The 18,734-nt window shown below is 36.2% G+C and overlaps 1 long non-coding RNA gene across 1 annotated transcript; it reads left to right on the top strand.

Moving 5' to 3' along the window:
- The first annotated feature begins 3,858 nt into the window (after positions 1-3,858).
- LOC142168733 (uncharacterized) lies at positions 3,859-9,756 on the top strand. The gene is made up of 3 exons (XR_012698672.1): positions 3,859-5,856; positions 6,203-6,270; positions 9,484-9,756. It is a non-coding gene; the product is annotated as an uncharacterized LOC142168733 (long non-coding RNA).
- Positions 9,757-18,734: the final 8,978 nt, after the last annotated feature.

The following is an 18,734-nucleotide window of genomic DNA, read 5'->3' as shown; positions in this document are numbered from 1 at the left end:
TATACTACAAGTCATATTTTTTATTCAATAATTATATTTTAATTTTACAACATAGTCTACTAATAACATATAAGCCAGTAAAATTTATTTCTAAATACGGATCAAATCCAGTCAAATCATATATCTTGTGAACATCTGATGTGACATGATAGTTGATATGAATAAACATGTGACATGACACCTGATGTGATCTATATGAAATATGATTTGATGTGATATGAAATTTGTTTACCCATGGGGTAAAACCTATTCCTTATGGTCTTATTTTTCTAAGCAATTATATAGATATACACACATACACAGATAAAATAATAATACACAGTGTTTGATACACAGTTTTCACCCTTGGTTTTAATTTGGTAGTTTTATTGTGGACCACATATTTTTGTTTTTATTATTACATTTATTTCTAATTAAATAAGTCCCACACAATTTTTTACATTTATTCATATATAAAATAATACACATACATGCTTTAGGCTCTTAAAATGAAACCCTAATCTCACATCCCACTAAAGGTGACAAAGGGGTGGGCCGGGCCGGTTCGGGTTAGCAAAAATAGTGACCGGCCGGTCACCAATCCAGGCCGATTTTTGGATTGTACAAACCAGGCTTAACGGGTCCGGGTCCATCCGGTGAAAAATTGATCCGGAACGATTTTATGTTTTTTTTTCTTCGTATTTTGTATAACTATCATAATTTATATTAATATAAAGTAAAAATATAAAATAAAAAAATAGTCTTATAAAAAGAGTGTTTGAATAAAGGATTCAAAGGCCTTAAAATTCTAATATTTGAATATTTCATTAAAAATTTAAGATAATAGAATACAATGAAGATGGGAAAAAATTACACTTATAATTCTTATTTCAAACTTGCAAATTAAAGTTTACATATAACGAAAACTAAATTAACAAAAAAAGAGTAAATTCAAAGTTTAATTATTAAATATAAATCTAGAACTTCAAAGATTTTGCATTGCCTTAGTAAGTTCTTCACAATCAATATGAGCTTCTTGGCCATCTTCTGGAGTGTTAAATTCAGATGGGTGACCATGTGTTAATATATCTCCAAGTTCCTCGTCTTCTGGTTTATCAACATCTTTATATCCCTGATTTCTTCGTTCCGATCTAATCCAATCTCTGAAACATACTAAAACTTTCAAAGCGTTGCTTCCTAGTGAGTGACAGGTATCTCCTAGGTGTTGCCTTGCTTGACTAAATATACTCTTTAATGCAACAGCTGAAATTGGCACATTCAGCACGTCCCGAGCCATAGCGCAAAGAACATGAAATTGCTTTTCATTCTCATGCCACCATCCCAACGGTGAAAATTCCTTAGTGCGAGGCTCTGATTGCTTTTGCAAGTAGAATTGAAGTTCATCAATGTTCCTGCTACTGGTTTGAGTGGAAGATAATATAGCCCAAATATTATAACCATCAAGGCCTTCATCTTCATCCATATTAGCAAATGTAGTAGAAGTAGTACAATGCATAGTGAGATTAACATTGCCTATATTAATAGCAGCAACATCAATTATATTTGCATAATAATTATATAATTATTATAAATAATTATTTAGCTTGTTCATACAACAATATATATATGGGATTTCAGTTGGTCCAATCTCCATATAACTATATAAAGAATTGATTAATTGGTGACAATTAGACATCTTTATAGAAGGATTTAAAACAACACCAATTAAGCAAATTAGAGGAATTGAAAAGAAATATTTTTTGAATTTGACTTGCTTTTTTTAACAACATCCTTATATTTTTCTTTCTTCTTAAATTCAGAGAGTAGAAAAGAAATTTCAGCTATATGTACTAAAGCCATAGTACCAGTAGGGTAATATGCTCTAGAAAACTCAACAATAGCTATATAAAATTTATGTAAAAATTGAACAACATCATTAATGGCCTCCCAAGTATTAGTTGTTAATATACGGTTTTGATAAGTACAATGCGCATTAGCAACTTCAGTTATCGGCAATTTATATTTGTAGCAACATTTTAAAAATAAGTATGTATAATTCCATCTAGTAACAATTTCATCTGGCATGAATCTAGGCTTAAGGTTATGCTCCGTAAACTGAGTCTTAAATTCCCCAATTCTAGATTGTCTATTATTTTCTTGAATAACACCCACTGCTCTTCTAACATGAGTAATCTTACTCGAAAATAAATTAAGGCCACTTTTAACGATTAAATTATAAACATGACATGCACACTTAACATGAAAAATTTCGTCTAGTGGTGGTTTCAAATGCAGTCGTAATATTAAAATAGCGGCATTATTGTTAGAAGCATTATCAAAAGACATACACAATACTTTTTTATTAAGATTATAAAATTCAACAACTTCGCAAATAGTAGTACTTATAAAAATAGTAGTATGGCTTTGATCTTCATCATATTTAAAAGCGATAATACATTTTTGCATACAATAATTATTATCTATCCAATGATGTGTAATTGTCAAATAATCATTTCCATTTACATCATGACCAATATCAGAAGTTAGAGAAACTCTACAAGGAAGGTGGTCAAACAAATAACGTATGTATGTCTGATATTGTCCATGAAATCTAAAGATATCAGATCTACAAGTAGTTCTAGGAATACCTTTAAATAAGGGATTATAAATCCTTTGAATATACATAGTCAAATATGATGAAGAAGCAAAAGAAAAAGTAGACAACCCAAAGCAATCATTTTTGCTAACTTCTCATGATCCTTCATTTTATCATATTTTAAAAGTCCTCTAGTACTAGGGTTTAGAGTTCCTTGATTTTCATCTAAATCAGAGCCCTATTCTATAGGATGAGTAATTTTCCTCCAGTCTTATGTTTAAAATCATCATTACAAAGTTTGCATCTAACTCTATTAGAATTCTCTATTTCGTCAAAATATTTTCAAACTTTACTTCTTTTCCTCCGATTAGTAGTCGGGGCCACAGGTGGTCTACTACTACCGCCACGACCACCACCCCTACTACTAGCTCTAACACTACTAGGTGTAAGTGGTGTCTCATCTTCAATTTTTAATTCATTATCTTTTATACCGAAATCTTCTTGTAATTGTTCATAATCTATATTAGTATCAGATGATGTTTCAGAAACATGTGTAGAGTCATTTAAATTACTGCTAGATGTTGAAGTAGTACCTCTTTTTCTATTTTTCCGATTAGCAACCTTATTACAAACTCTTTTTGCAGCATTAAACATATTGTAAAAATTTAACTACTAACAAAAAGTAAATATGCACATAAAATAGTAAATAAGAGAAAGAGTTGGAGGGAGTGCATCGAATTCAGCAATAAATTGAACACTTGATGATTTTCGTAACTCCAATATTACCACGAATAAACGTCAATTGTTCAAAGTTCAAACTTCAAATAATATGATAAATTAAATTCCAAAAAAATGAGAGCCAAATACTTGATTGTAATTTAGGTGAAAAATGAGAGAATGACAATTGAGATTTGAGTTTAAGAAATGAGAGATAAGTGAAGAAATGAAGAAGAGAGAGGGTATATTTATAGTTTTTCAAAGGGCTAAATTAGTAATTACTAAAAGTATTATTTTTTTAAAAAAATTGCCCAAAAAAGGGCTATTCTTGTAAAATATCCGTTAGGCAACGATTAAATTGGAAGCTGACCGTTGCCAACGGTCAAATGATTTTAAAAAAATAAAAATTAACCGTTGAACCGGGCCGGGCTAATTTTAAAATACTCGCCCCACATACCACCGGTCCGGATTAATACCGGTTTGAGCCGATCCGGAATCGGCTCAACCCGACCCGTTAAACACCTTTACATCGCACTATCTCATTCTTTAGAGAGAGCCGCAAACAACCCCCACCCCCCCCCCCACCCAAAGATTTTCACTGCCGAGATATGGCCGCAACCGCTCAAACGGCAAACCCCTTTCCCCCTCTCGTTTTGTGTCTTCATCACCGCCGCCGGGTTTGACCACCGGCAGGCTTGGCAGTCACCACGATGACAGAGACGATCCTTTGGTCGGATCTTAATAGACCTGGGCAAAAAATCTTCAAATCTGACGGGTTTCTTTAGATTTGGCCAGAAAAAGCTTAACTCTGGCGATCTCATTCGTCTTTAGATGAAGGGTTTGCTCGTTTGTTGGCTCGATTGATTCAGTCAAACTTCATCACCGGTTTGCCTTCATTGTTCTTTGTAGCTAGATACTGATCCGGCCGGGAAACTTTGGCCGAAATCTGGCCGGCGACCACCCCAACAGCAAAACTCCTTTTATTTTTGTATGGATATGGTGCATCTGGGAAAATATAAGCGCACTGGAATCTGGCCGGAGTTTAACTCTGATCTGGCCAGAAATAGTGAACTCCGGCGACTTGACCGTTAAGCTCAGTTGATTGGCTGGCTCATTTGTTTGGTTGTTTGCCCTGCCATTTATTGTTGTCCAACGTTCTATGACTTCTTCTGATGTTGTTGATTATGTGATGCCATTTTACTAACTCTATATCTTAGAAGTTAGAATAGTCTCATGGATGTTTGAGGTTCAATTTCGACCATGGCTAATCATCCTTTGATTGTGCTTGTAACATGGCTAGTACATTTGATGCCATCAGTGTCGGCTGCGTTTGGATTCTGTTGAACATTTTGTTCATTACCACTTTATCGGCAGTATCTATCACCTTGTATATTGTGTTTGCAGGCCGATGAAAATAATTTCTAAGATATTGAGCCCATGACCCGCCGATTGACCCTCCGAACCGGACCCAAAATAACGAGGCGATGATAATAAATATTGAAAAAGAAAAAGACGAGAATGCGACGAACCAATAACCTTTGGACAACGATACAATTGGCCACCGTAGTCGCAACCAAGGCAGTTCACGTTCTCATGTCTAGATGGAAATCAAAATACAATCTGAGCCACCTATAACTTTTTAAACTATTTTTCAAAAACCATTTTCAAAAACAATCTTCCAAAAATATTTTCAAATAAAAACATTTCAAAATATGTTAGTTTATCTTCTTTACATTGTATTATTTCACTAATGTTTGCTTCTTTTGTTTTGCGAGGTATCTTGCTTGAAGCACTTTTAAGAACAAGCTCGGAGACGAAACACAAAATCCTGTCAAACCTCATTTCGTACTTTCCGTTCTCGAATGTACCCGAAACGTAATATTTAGTAAAGTCGTAGATAGATATTGTATTTATTTACTTGCTTTGATGTTATTTATTTGCTAAACACTTAGGGTGAATTGCATCTAGATAATAATCGAGTTAACTTGCAATATTGCATATTAGATAATTCTTGAGTTTGTATGGGATGATGAATATATTCTATAACATGATTAACTAATTTAGGATAAGTATATACCTATATAATTAAATTAGTCATATACATAAAAAAATGAAAACATATCTTCTTCTTTAAAAAACATAAAATAAATAATTTTGTCGTTCTCTTAAAATTATATTTGTAATGACTTGACTTGTCGTTTTGAGAAAATTCTGCTGCCCAAGACTGATTTTGGGAGCTTATATCTCGCCATCTATAAGGAATTGGGAGATGATCAAAATATGAAAGTTTTAGCCCTTGGTGTCTAATTTCCAGAAAGTTAAACCATTCATCATTCAGACACCGTATGAGAGAGTTATGCCCATTTCCGTATCAGGAAAGACTGCTGTTTTTCTGGGGCTGAGGCAAATCGCAGGTGTCAAATGCGATTTATAAGTCTCAAATGTCAAATGCGACTTGCCTGGACAGATTCTAAAAATGGAGGTTTCAGCCATTTTAACATATTTGGAGCTATGGAGCTTGGATTGAAGTGATTTTTGAGGCGATTTTCACTATATGGATTGGGGTAAGTGTTCTATATCCAAAAGTGATTAATACTTCATGATTCCATGGTTGTTTTCATCAATTATTAGTGAATCAAATGGAAGAAATTGGAGAAATTTGTAAAACTCTTCAAGAACGAAAATTTAAGATTTGGAGGTCAATTCGTTATCAGAATTTGATAAAATTGGTATGGTTAAACTCGTATTGGAATGGGCGTTCGTATTTCATGAAAATAATATCGAGTTACGAGAGGCGGCCCCCGCGTTGACTTTTGGTTGACTTTTTAATATAAAATTTTAAGTTGACGTTTTATTATCTGGAATTGTTTTCGACGAATTTTAATGATGTTATACAATTAATTTGGATAGATTTGAGCTGTCCGGAGGTCAATTCAAGCAAGAAGGCTATTTCAAAATATCAGCATAACTTCAAAAAGGTAAGTATCTTGCCTAACCTTGAGTGGGGGAATTACCCCTTAGGCATTGAGTCGTATGCGCCATTTGTATAATGTGATAGCTGTGTACGCGAGGTGCGAGTACGTACTCGGGCTTATATGTGCAAATTTTATTGGTTTAAAGTCATGGGCATTCATAAGTATTAAATTGAAAATTTGTTGGCACTTATTAAATCCTTATTTGTCATGCCTCATTCTTTGTTTGTCAAATTTATTTTATATGATAATTTGGTACGATTGCTACTTTGATCCTTATGTGAATTCCGTGTGCTTGTTGAGTTGACACTTCCTGAAAATAATTACATTATGAATTTTTCATCTGCAATAATTAATTAAATAAGTTTAAATTGAGACGTTAATATATTTATCAAAATTTAGATTAAAGAAGGCGTTGTACAATGTCGAGTTACCTTTCCATCATTGTTGCTATTTTTTGAGAATTTATATATGTTGTGTGGAGCCTTGAGCTATTTGTCATGAAATTAATCGATTTCGTTGTATCTTTGGAAATGGTTGTAGCCTATGGGTAATTTGTGATATGAATTATTGCATATTTACTTTGGGACTATGAGGCGGTATTTCGGGAGATTCCCCTGGTTGCATATTTACTTTGGGACTACGAGACGGTAACTCGGGAGATCCCCCTGTTTGCATATTTACTTTGGGACTATGAGGTGGTACCTCGGGAGATCCTCCTGCTTGCATATTTACTTTGGGACTACGAGGCTGTACCTCGGGAGATCCCCCTGCTTGCATATATACTTTGGGACTATTACCTCGGGAGATTCCCCTATTACGTATTTACTTTTGGGACTAAGAGGCGGTACCTTGGGAGATCCCCTTGTTGAGCATTTACATTTGGGTTTACGAGGCGATACTTCGGGAGCGCCTCTGTTATTTTCCTCTATTTGCTGTGCTGTTACTTTTCTGTAAATTTCTCGTCGTTCACTTCTCAGTCATTTCATTAAATTATTATGTCTTCTGCCATGTGAATTGTCCGTACGGTTGTGATAGAAATATGGGCACGAGGTGCCGTGGGATACGAAAGTGGGCTGAGACCCGAAAGTTTTAGGATTTTAAAGTGAGGTGTCAAATGGTGATTTTTCTTGAAAGAAATTATATTCGAAAGATTTTACTTAAAAGGAATTAGGCAGAATAGCCTAATAAACACTTCTACTTGTCCCGTTTTGTCATCCCGGTCCCGATACTCTACGAAGTTTCATCTAGACACTCGTAGTTTTTAAAACACATTAGTTTAAACCCCTCCAGCCTCGCGTTTTCTTCAAACACACGATGTGGATGACACATCATAGTCCACATCAGATTTTTAATGACACGTCATTCTTTTTTTAACTTTAATTTCAAAAATTTAATTTTTTTCCTTTTTTTCGCTCTACTTCCTCACCCGCCCTTGACCAACTATTGAAAACATCAAACATAGAATCTTTCGTCTTACATTCGTCTTTTTGATAGTCAAACCTGTCCCTCCATCATATGAAACAAGGCGCCTTTACCCTAAATCAACTTCGTTAGAGAGCCATAAGCTTGCAATGGATCCCTTAAATTGGTTTAAACTCGTTAATCCGAGATCCTTAAACCAAGTAGCTAAAGCTAAGAAATTTTGGTAGATAAGCTGCTTGAGCACAAAAAGAGGGAAAAAAATCAAGACCTTAGATAACCAAGAGGAATAAGGAAATGCAAACAACTTCTCTGCCATTAATGAATGAAGATATTAGAACATTTTACAAAATTTTAATTTTGGAAAGAGAGGAATCTAATCCTACACCCTGCATATTACCATCTTTACCGGCGGCAGCATCACGATGGACAACTAAACTGGATCTCCAACACCACACCATAAACTGCCCAAAAAATTAGATTTTCAGCTTCTCTCATCAAATAAAATTCAACAATTAAATATCCATTCCACCACCTGAGAATCTATTAGTCCTGAAATAATTGTTACCAAAATCAGATTCAATACCGCCAATAGACATAGATCTAATTCATTTCAGAAATATTAATGGTGATTGCTCTTCAAAAATAATTTACTATTTTTTCTCAAATATTGATTGAAGGTTTGTGAAAATAGGGAGGGGAATAACGGGAAAGGAATAAGGGGAGAAAGAGAAGAAAAATGGAGGAGGGGAATAACGGGAAAGGAATAAAGGGAGAAGAGAAAAGAAAAATGGAGGAGGGGTGGGAAAAGAACGGAAAAAGGGAAAGGTAGAAAGAGAAAAAGAAATTGGGGGGGGGGGGGAAAGAAGAAAGAACACATATATTTTGTTTTTTATTATATTATTTTTTTGTCTTTTATTTTTACTTTTTATTTTTATTTTTTTCTTATTTTAATCATTTTTAGTCTAACTTTTTTATGTTTATTCTCGTTATATGCGTGAAGTTCACGTATTTTGTCAACCTCGGTCATGAAGTTGCCACGTATGCTTGGTCAATGGTATGAGGGATTTAAAGTAATGTGTTTTAAAAACTACGAGTGTCTGGGTGAAACTTCGTAGAGTATCGGGATCGGGATGATAAAACGAGACAAGTAGAAGTGTTTATTAGGCTATTCTGCCAAGGAATTATATCCGAAGGATTTTACTTGAAGGAAATTATATTTGAAAGATCTAATTCGAAAGAATTATATTCGAAAGATATTTATTTGAAAGAATTACATTCGAACGGTTTTATTTAAAAGAATTATATTCGAAAGATATTTATTTGAAGAAATTATATTGAAGGATTTTATTTGAAAGAATTATATTTGAAAGAATTATATTGGAAGATATTTATTCGAAAGATTTATATTCGTAAGATATTTATTTGGAGGAAGTATATTCGAGATATATTTAATTGAAAGGATTACATTCTAAAGAATTTTATTTGAAAAAAAACTTATAGATAAAAGATTAGTATATTTTGAAGGACTTGATTAATTGGTTATACTTGCCTTCATTATTCGTTTGAGCAATATTTGTGGTGTTCTTGCTGCCTTGTTGTTTATGTCACTAGTTGATTATTGTTGCTATCACTGCTATCTGTTTCTATTATATTTTGTATGTTATGTTGCACATGTTATTAGACTAGTGAGTGTCTTGACTGTACCTCGTCACTACTCCACCGATGTTAGTCTTGATACTTACTGGGTACGGACTGTGGTGTACTCATACTACACTTCTGCACATTTTTGTGTAGAGCCGGGTATTGGAGATATCGGAATCGGGCAGAGTTAGTGTGTTGATCGCAAGGATTCAAAGTAGAGCTGCTTGATCGTCACAGCCCCTTGGAGTCTTTCCATTTTATTGTACTGTCCACTTTTATTCGAACAGTATTGTATATTCGATCCTTGAGATCATTGAATGTATTCAGTTAGAGTTCGTGACTCAGTATTACCATTCTTGGGAGGTTGTTTGAATATTTTCGTTGTTGGTTTTTGACACTTGTATTAAATTATATGTTTTAAAAAAATGGCTTGAATTGTTATTATGATCGGCTTACTTAGTCTTAGAGACAAGTGCCATCTCGACACCTGTGGTGGGATTTTGGGTCATGACAAGTTGGTATCACAGCTCTAGGTTCATAGGTTTTACAAGTCACGAACGAGTCTAGTAGAGTCTTACGGATCGGTACAGAGACGTTTGTACTTATCTTCGAGAGGCTACAGAATTGTTAGGAAATTTCCACTTCTTTCATTCATGTCGTGCGGAATTTGTTGATTTTGGAGTTCAAGCCTTTATATTTATATTCTCTCACAGATGGTGAGGTGATGCGCTATCGGGTCAGCTGAGCAGACACCCGCGTAATTTGCTAGGGCCGCAAGAGGCTGGGGCCGAGGAAGGGCACGTGCCGTAGCTAGAGCACCTGTTGGAGCAGCAGTTCAGGAGTCGCCAGTAGCTCCGGTTTGGGGACAAGTACCAGAAGCACTTGTTGTTAACCCCGGACTTAAGGAGACTTTAGCATAGTTTCTGAACATGTTTGGTACATTAACTCAGTCGGAATTGATATCCGTTTCACCAAATATTTCACAGATTGGGGGAGGAGTTCATACTCCTACCACCCGCACTCCAGAGCAACAGGTTCACATTGGTCAGGTATCGGGTAGGGGTGGCATGTGGGCCGGTCCGGGCCCTAAACGGGCAAAGTGGACCGGTCCAAACAGTGCCGGTCCGGTCCCTAACTAAATGGGCCAAACGGTCTCGGGCTAAACGGTCTTTTTCTAGGAACCGGCCCGGGATCGAGCCCACGAACTCATGGTCCCGGGCTAAACGGGCCGGGCCCGCGGGCTAAGTGGGCCCAACGGCTAAAATATTATTATTTTTTAAAAAAATTAAAATTAAAATTAGAGACAAAAAGATGTAAAAAAAATATTTAAGGCAATGCCTTGTAAATTTTATTATAGAATTGTGACCTAAACTTTTTAATTCAAAATTTAAAGACAAAAATATTGTAAAGAGATATTCAAAGCTATGCCTTGTAATTTTATTATAGCATTAAAAAAATACGGCAATATCTTTCTTAGTCTTCCTCCCCCTATGGAATGAGCACAACAAGGTGCTAATACCACCATTGAGAAGAAAAAGAAACTAATCAAGATGTGCCAAAATACAAGTTACATAATACATACTAATTTTTGTTCATACAAGTTACATGGTATCTCTTACAAACTTCATAAATCGTTCAAGGTTCAGAGGAATTTCCGTTGGTGGTGGCGAAAAAGTAGCTTAGTCATCGCCGCTTCCATTGTCGGGCGAAGCAACATCCTCCGCAAGTTCAGCTAGTAGTTCTTCGTAAGCTTCGTCTTCCTCTGATTATGATTCAGAAAGTCCAAAATTTCTTCTTTTTGAATGGATCCAATCTCTGAAAAGTACTGATTTTTCCAAGCTCTCCCTCATAGACGCTTTATAATCACCGAGTTGAAGTCTTGCTTGACTGAAACCGCTCTCCGATGCCACTGTTGAAACTTGAATAGTTAAAATGTCTCGGGCCATCCTTGAAAGAATAAGAAAGTATTTTTCTTTGTCCTTCCACCATTGCAAAAGATTAAAGGAGCCGTCGGGATTCACTTCCTCAATTTGCTCCGACAAATAAACTTCAAGCTCATTTAGTTGTGAAAAATTATTACTACTAGAACCTTGAGAACCCCTAAACCCCGCCCAAGCACTAAGTGCTCTTACTCCCGCAGTTCTTTTAGATGATTGAGAATTAGAAGAAGAAGGAGTTGGAACATTTGGTCTAGCATGATTTAATACAACTTGATAAGTATTATGAATAGTTTGAGCATTTGTTCTAATTGAGGCTATTGCTTCCGGAAGTCCAGCCAACTCAGCATCTTCAAGTGCTATACCATTATAAATAGTTTCATACCAAAATTGAGGATTTCCTAATCGATAAATTGTAATAAACTATTATCGGTATCAAGAATAACATGTGTAGGACGGATATGGGATTTGGTTCGGGGAGCCGGGAGCAGTGGAGGAGGAACAACAGTACCACTAGATTCGCCACTCTTGGATTTTCCCTTATTCTTATTTTTGGAAAAATAATTTTTTAAGGAAGCCATCTTAATTAATCAAGTAATAGCAAATAAATAAAACAAACAAAAACTATAATATTAAGACTTAAGAGTTGGAACGAGTTTACCGAATTGACGAATAACTTGTTGAAAATTGATTATCGTTGAAGACTTGAATACTTCAATTCACCAACTTCACAATTTTTTCACAAATTGTAACAATAGTAAGCAATAGTAGCAAGTATAGAAGAAAATTAGAGAGAGATTGTGATAGATTGATATTGATTTTGTAAGAAAAATGAAAGAATGAGGGGGTATTTATAGTTGGAAATAGGAAAAGAAATGTAATTATAAAAAGTTTGAGGTTAAAACAAAGTTGGAGGGGTTAAATAGCTATTTTCTAAATGACTATTTTCGACAGCCCAACGGTTGTTTTTTAAAATTTTCAAGCATTTTTTTTAAATTTATCATTGGGGCCGTTTGGCCTGCCAAGGGACCGGTCCGGTCCCGGTACCTTGGCGGGCCAAACGGTCCCGGTCCTAACGGTTCAAAGCCAAGAATCGGCTTAGGCCCACATCTACCGGTCCTGGTCCGTTAGGCCCGTTTGAACCACGGTCCTGGGCCGGACCCGGTCCCGGACCAGCCCACTTGCCACCCTTAGTTCTGGGTGTGGTGCCGATACAACCTGTTATTACGGTTCAGCCCAGAGGCATCAGAAGAAGAACAAAATAAATCAGTGGCATAACTACCGAGGATGCCTAAGGATTTCTAGAAAAATATCACCGTATTCTCTACACCATGGGTATTGTGGAAGTGAGTGGAGTTGCCTTTATTACATTTCAGCTGTCAGGAGCAGCGTATCAGTGGTGACAAGTTTATGAAGAAGGCAGACCAGCCGATGCAATGCCACCAACTTGGGCTCAATTTTTGGAGATGTTTTTTTTTTGAAAGAGTTTGTCCCCCAGACTCTCCGGGATGCGTGGCGCACAGAGTTTTAACGGTCGTGTCAGGGCACCATGACAGTGTCAAAATATGCTATCAGGTTCAGTGAGTTAGCCCATCATGCACCTATCTTGGTTCCTACAGTTAGAGAGCGAGTCCGCAGATTCATCGAAGGGCTCGATTATGATTTTAAAATATGTATGGCTCGAGAGTTGTAGACTGACATTCCACTTCAGCAAATAGTAGAGATTGCCAGGATGTTAGAACGTGTTCGAAGTGAGGAAAAGGAGTCTGAGGAGGCCAAAAGGTCTCGGAACTCTAGAGGATTCAGTGGATTCTACTCTGCAGCTATGACTCATCATGGCGTAGGCTCGGGTAGTCGGTCTGCCCAGTCCGAATTTTAGAGTACTCGTAATGCTTCAGTTAATACTTTTAGTGCACCATCGGCACGAGGTTCTTATAGTGGTTATTCCAGTTATCCGGCACAGACTCAGTACGAGCAGCCACGACCTCAGTGGGGTTGTTATGAGTATGGTGATACTAGGCACATCATGAGAGATTGTCCCAGACTTAGGAGAGGTGAATTTTATCAAAACACTCAGGCTACATGCTTTATTCCAGTTAATACTCCACGTGCACAGCCAGTTAGGGGTGAAGGATAGGCGGGTAGAGGGCGCCCTAGAGGGGGAGGCCCAGCCCGTTGATATAATTGCTATGAATTTGACTGAGGCCGATACACCAGATGTTGTCGTTACTGGTACGATCTTGATTTGTTATAAGGGAATATTTTCCTTAAATTCATCCGGTTCTATGTATCGAGGTGAGTCCTCCTATCATGCTCCACTTATGGGCGAGTTTCGTAATTTTATAGTCTACTTTTGTGTTTACCCTTGTTGGAAGATTTTATTGTAATAGCCATTCCTATCATTTTGTTTTGTACACTATTGAGGGCTGTGAGTCCAAAAGTGACTTTCTGTTACTCATTACAGTGAGTTTTGATGTGATTTTGGGATAATTGGTTATAAATTGTGATTTATATACCCTATCGGTATGGGGGTTCATTATGTGTTGTGAAATTGTTTATCGGAAATTTATTAAAAGAAGAAAAAGAAATGGAAAGTTTCAGTTGGCACAATGTGCATAATACTTGTGATTCAGAGTTGAGGATGTGATCCTCGCGTTTTCATGTGATTTTTGATATGTTTGAACCGGGCCATGTGCTGTAGAGGAAGTTATATCAAGATGAGATCTTTGTGGTTGAATTCATGTGTTTTAAATTCTCCCTTTGTGAAATTAAATTTATGCTATGGTACTAATGGGGAGTTATGCATGTTAGGCTTATTTGATAATTCTTGTATGTATTTTTCTGTGCATATTTAACCATATTCGTGCTGTAATTATTGAGTTTTAGCCTACAAGGTGAGTGCCCAGGTGGCGTTAAATGTGACTCGTTAATTCGGGTAGATAATTATGAGGTCTTCATGCCTCGCGTGTTGCTGTCAGTGTTGTGAAAAATTTCAAACGAGGTTTTGGATAATATGAGGTTAATTGACGATACTGGAATTAATTATGAACAACTATTATGACCAGAGATGTGGTTATGAGCATACATATGATGTGTGCATAGGCACTAGTTGCTACAGCCGATTGAGACTAATACCGTGTGTTGATGTGAAAATCAGGCCTTTTGAAAATGCTTGGAGTGTAAGAAATTGGTTTTAAAGTTTATAAATGTAGATAAAAGAAATAATCTCAACTGAGGTAGTGTTGTCGGACCATATTAAAATTTCAGTGACGTGGAATCACCGCGAGTAGGTGTGTAATAATACACTCAGTAATTTAATGTCCTCAGAATAATTCTTGGCACGTTCGAGGACGAACGTATATTTTAAGAGGGGGAGAATGTAACGACCCGACTTGTCATTTTGAGAATTTACGTTCCATTCAGTGACTTAAGGTCCCGTGCAACTTCGTAATATGTATTATGACCCGCGTCTGTTGTCGAGTTTGGTTTTCAGAAGATTCAGGATTTAATTGAAAGACCAATTCTTATTTTTGAAGCTTAAATGAAAAGAGTTAACCGGAGTTTTACTTTTGAGCAAACGACTCTGGAATGGAATTTTGATGATTCCAATAGCTTCGTATGGTGATTTCGGACTTAGGCGCATGTCCGGATTTGGATCTGGAAGTCCGTAGGACAATTCGGCGCATTTTGGCGAAAGTTGAAAAATAGAAGATTTTTGGAAAGTTTGACCGAGAGTTGACTTTATTGATATCGGGGTCGAAATTCGATTCTGGAAATTGGAAGAGCTCCATTATGTCATTTATGTCTTGCATGCAAAATTTGAAGTCATTCCGGATTGATTTGATACGTTTCGGCACAAGATATAGAATTTGGAAAATTCCATAAACACATAAGTTCGAATCGACGCGTGATTTGTAGTTTCGCCGTTGTTATGTGTGATTTGAGACCTCGAGTAAGTCCGTAATATATTTTGAGACTTGTTGGTATGTTCGGACAGGGTCCCGAGGGGCTCGGGTGAGTTCCGGAGTAGTTTCAGACCATTTCTAGGCCATTTTTAACTGCTGGTTTTTGGCTACAGCAGTGTGCATCGCAGAAATTTCTGTTGCAGAGGGCTGACTTTGGAAGCTTGTATCTCGCAATATATAAGAAATTTGGAGATGATCCAAAAATCAAAGTTGTAGCTCTTTGTGTTTGGGTTTCCGAAATTTAAACCCTTTAGAATTTGGAATTGTGTAGAAAAGGTTATGGTGGATACACTAGAGGCTATCTGGGAAGAGTTTTGAAATCGCGAAGAAGAAATTTCTGCTGCCCAGGGCTAATTTTGGGATCTTATATCTCGCCATCTATAAGGAATTGGGAGATAATCAAAACATGAAAGTTGTAGCCTCTGGTGTCTAGTTTTCAGAAAGTTAAACCATTCATCATTTAGACACCGTATGAGAGAGTTATGTCCATTTCCGTATCGGAAAAGACTGCTATTTTTCTGGGGCTGAGGCAAATCGCAGGTATCAAATGCGATTTATAAGTCTAAAATGTCAAATGCGACTTGCCTGGACAGATTCTAAAAGCGGAGGTTTCGGCCATTTTAACATATTTGGAGTTATGGAGCTTGGATTGAAGTGATTTTTGAGGCGATTTTCACCATATGGATTGGGGTAAGTGTTCTATATCCAAAAGTGATTATACTTCATGATTCCATGGTTGTTTTCATCAATTATTAGTGAATCAAATGGAAGAAATTGGAGAAATTTGTAAGACTCTTCAAGAACGAAAATTTAAGATTTGGAGGTCAATTCGTTATCAGAATTTGATAAAATTTGTATGGTTAAATTCGTATTGGAATGGGCGTTCGGATTTCATGAAAATAATGTCGAGTTACGAGAGGCGGGCCCCGCGTTGACTTTTGGTTGACTTTTTAATGTAAAATTTTAAGTTGACGTTTTATTATCTGGAATTGTTTCCGACGAATTTTAATGATGTTATACAAATAATTTGGATGGATTTGAGCTGTCCGGAGGTTAATTCAAGCAAGAAGGCTATTTTGAAATTTCAACATAACTTCTAAAAGGTAAGTATCTTGCCTAACCTTGAGTGGAGAAATTACCCCTTAGACATTGAGTCATATGTGCCATTTGTATAATGCGAAAGCCGTGTACGCGAGGTGACGTGTACGTACTCGGGCTTATATGTGCAAATTTTATTGGTTTAAAGTCGTGGGCATTCATAAGTTTTAAATTGGACATTTGTTGGCACTTATTAAATCCTTATTTGTCATGCCTCGTTCTTTGTTTGTCGAATTTATTTTATATGGTAATTTCGTACGATTGCTACTTTGATCCTTATGTGAATTCCGTGTGCTTGTTGAGTTGACACTTCCTGAAAATAATTACATTATGGATTTTCCATCTGCAACAATTAATTAAATCAATTTATATTGAGACGTTAATATATTTATCAAAATTTGGATTAAAGAAGGCGTTGTACAATGCTGAGTTATCTTTCCATCATTGTTGCTGTTTTTTGAGAATTTATATACGTTGTGTGGAGCCTTGGGCTATTTGCTATGAAATTAATCGATTTCGTTGTATCTTTGAAAATAGTTGTGGCCTATGGGTAATTTGTGATATGAATTGTTGCATATTTACTTTGGGACTATGAAGCGGTACCTCGGGAGATCCCCTTGCTTGCATATTTACTTTGGGACTACGAGGCGGTAACTCGGGAGATCCCCCTATTTGCATATTTACTTTGGGACTATGAGGCGGTACCTCGGGAGATTCCCCCGCTTGCATATTTATTTTGGGACTACGAGGCGGTAACTCGGGAGATCCCCCTGCTTGCATATTTACTTTGGGACTACGAGGCGGTACCTCGGGAGATCCCCTGTTACATATTTACTTTTGGGACTACGAGGCGGTACCTCGGGAGATCCCCCTGTTGAGCATTTACATTTGGGTTTACGAGGCGATACTTCGGGATTGCCTCTGTTGTTTTCCTCTATTTGCTGTGCTGTTACTTTTCTGTAAATTTCTTGTCGTTCACTTCTCAGTCATTCCATTAAATTATTATGTCTTCTGCTTTGTGAATTGTCCATACGGTTGTGATAGAAATATGGGCATGAGGTGCCGTGGGATACGAAAGTGGGCTGAGACCCGGAATTTTTAGGATTTTGAAGTGAGGTGTCAAATGGTGATTTTTCTTGAAAGAAATTATATTCGAAAGATTTTTTACTAGAAAGAAGTTATATTTTAAAGATCTTATTCGAAAGAATTATATTCGAAAAATATTTATTTGAAAGAATTATATTCGAAAGGTTTTATTTAAAATAATTATATTCAAAAGATATTTATTTGAAGGAATTATATTAAAGGATTTTATTTGAAAAAAATTATATTCGAAAGATATTTATTTGAAAGAATTATATTGGAAGATATTTATTCGAAAGATTTATATTCGCAAGATATTTATTTGGAGGAAGTATATTCGAGATATATTTAATAGAAAGGATTACATTCTATAGATTTTTATTTGAATTTTTTTTTATAGATAAAAGATGTATATTTTAAAGGACTTGATTAATTGGTTATACTTGCCTTCATTATTTGTTTGAGCAATATTTATGGTGTTCTTGCTGCCTTGCTGTTTATGTCACTAGTTGATTATTGTTGCTATCACTGCTATCTGTTTCAATTATGTTTTGTATGCTATGTTGCACATGTTATTAGACTAGTGAGTGTCTTGACTATATTTCGTCACTACTCTACCGAGGTTAGTCTTGATACTTACTAGGTACCGACTGTAGTGTACTCATACTACACTTCTGCACATTTTTGTGCAGAGCCGAGTATTGGAGATATCGAAATCGGGCAGAGTTAGTGTGTTGATCGCAAGGATTCAAGGTAGAGCTGCTTGATCGTCGCAGTCCCTTGGAGTCTTTCCATTTTATTGTACTGTCAACTCTTATTTGAATAGTATTGTATATTCGATCCTTGATATCATTGCTTGTATTCAGTTAGAGTTCGTGACTCAGTATTACCAGTCTTGGGAGGTTGTTTGAATATTTTCGCTGTTGGTTTTGACACTTGTATTAAATTATGTGTAAAAAAAAGTTTAAATTGTTATTATGATCGACTTACTTAATCTTAGAGACTAAGTGCTATCACGACGCATGTGGTGGGATTTTGGGTCGTGACAACATTAGCATATTTTTCGAAGCACTTCATAAGTAAATTGTTCTTTAATTAACACATCTTAAGTAGGAAATTGTAGTTAGACTATCATACTTTCTCTGAGAGACTTAGGTCTTGTAGTCATTTGGGCTTGACAAACAAATTCGTGTTCCAATACCACGATTCTTAAGATAGCCTCCAATTACTCATTGAATGACCATTCGTTCTCTAATGCAAATATTTCTTTTTGTATTGATATAATAATTTTCATATGTCATATACACTTTGATACAATTTT

Source organism: Nicotiana tabacum, chromosome 14 (assembly GCF_000715075.1).
Source record: "Nicotiana tabacum cultivar K326 chromosome 14, ASM71507v2, whole genome shotgun sequence".
Classification (NCBI taxonomy): domain Eukaryota; kingdom Viridiplantae; phylum Streptophyta; class Magnoliopsida; order Solanales; family Solanaceae; genus Nicotiana; species Nicotiana tabacum.
The sequence above is the reverse complement of the archived record's forward strand: the minus strand, read 5'-3'. Positions and strand labels throughout refer to the sequence as shown.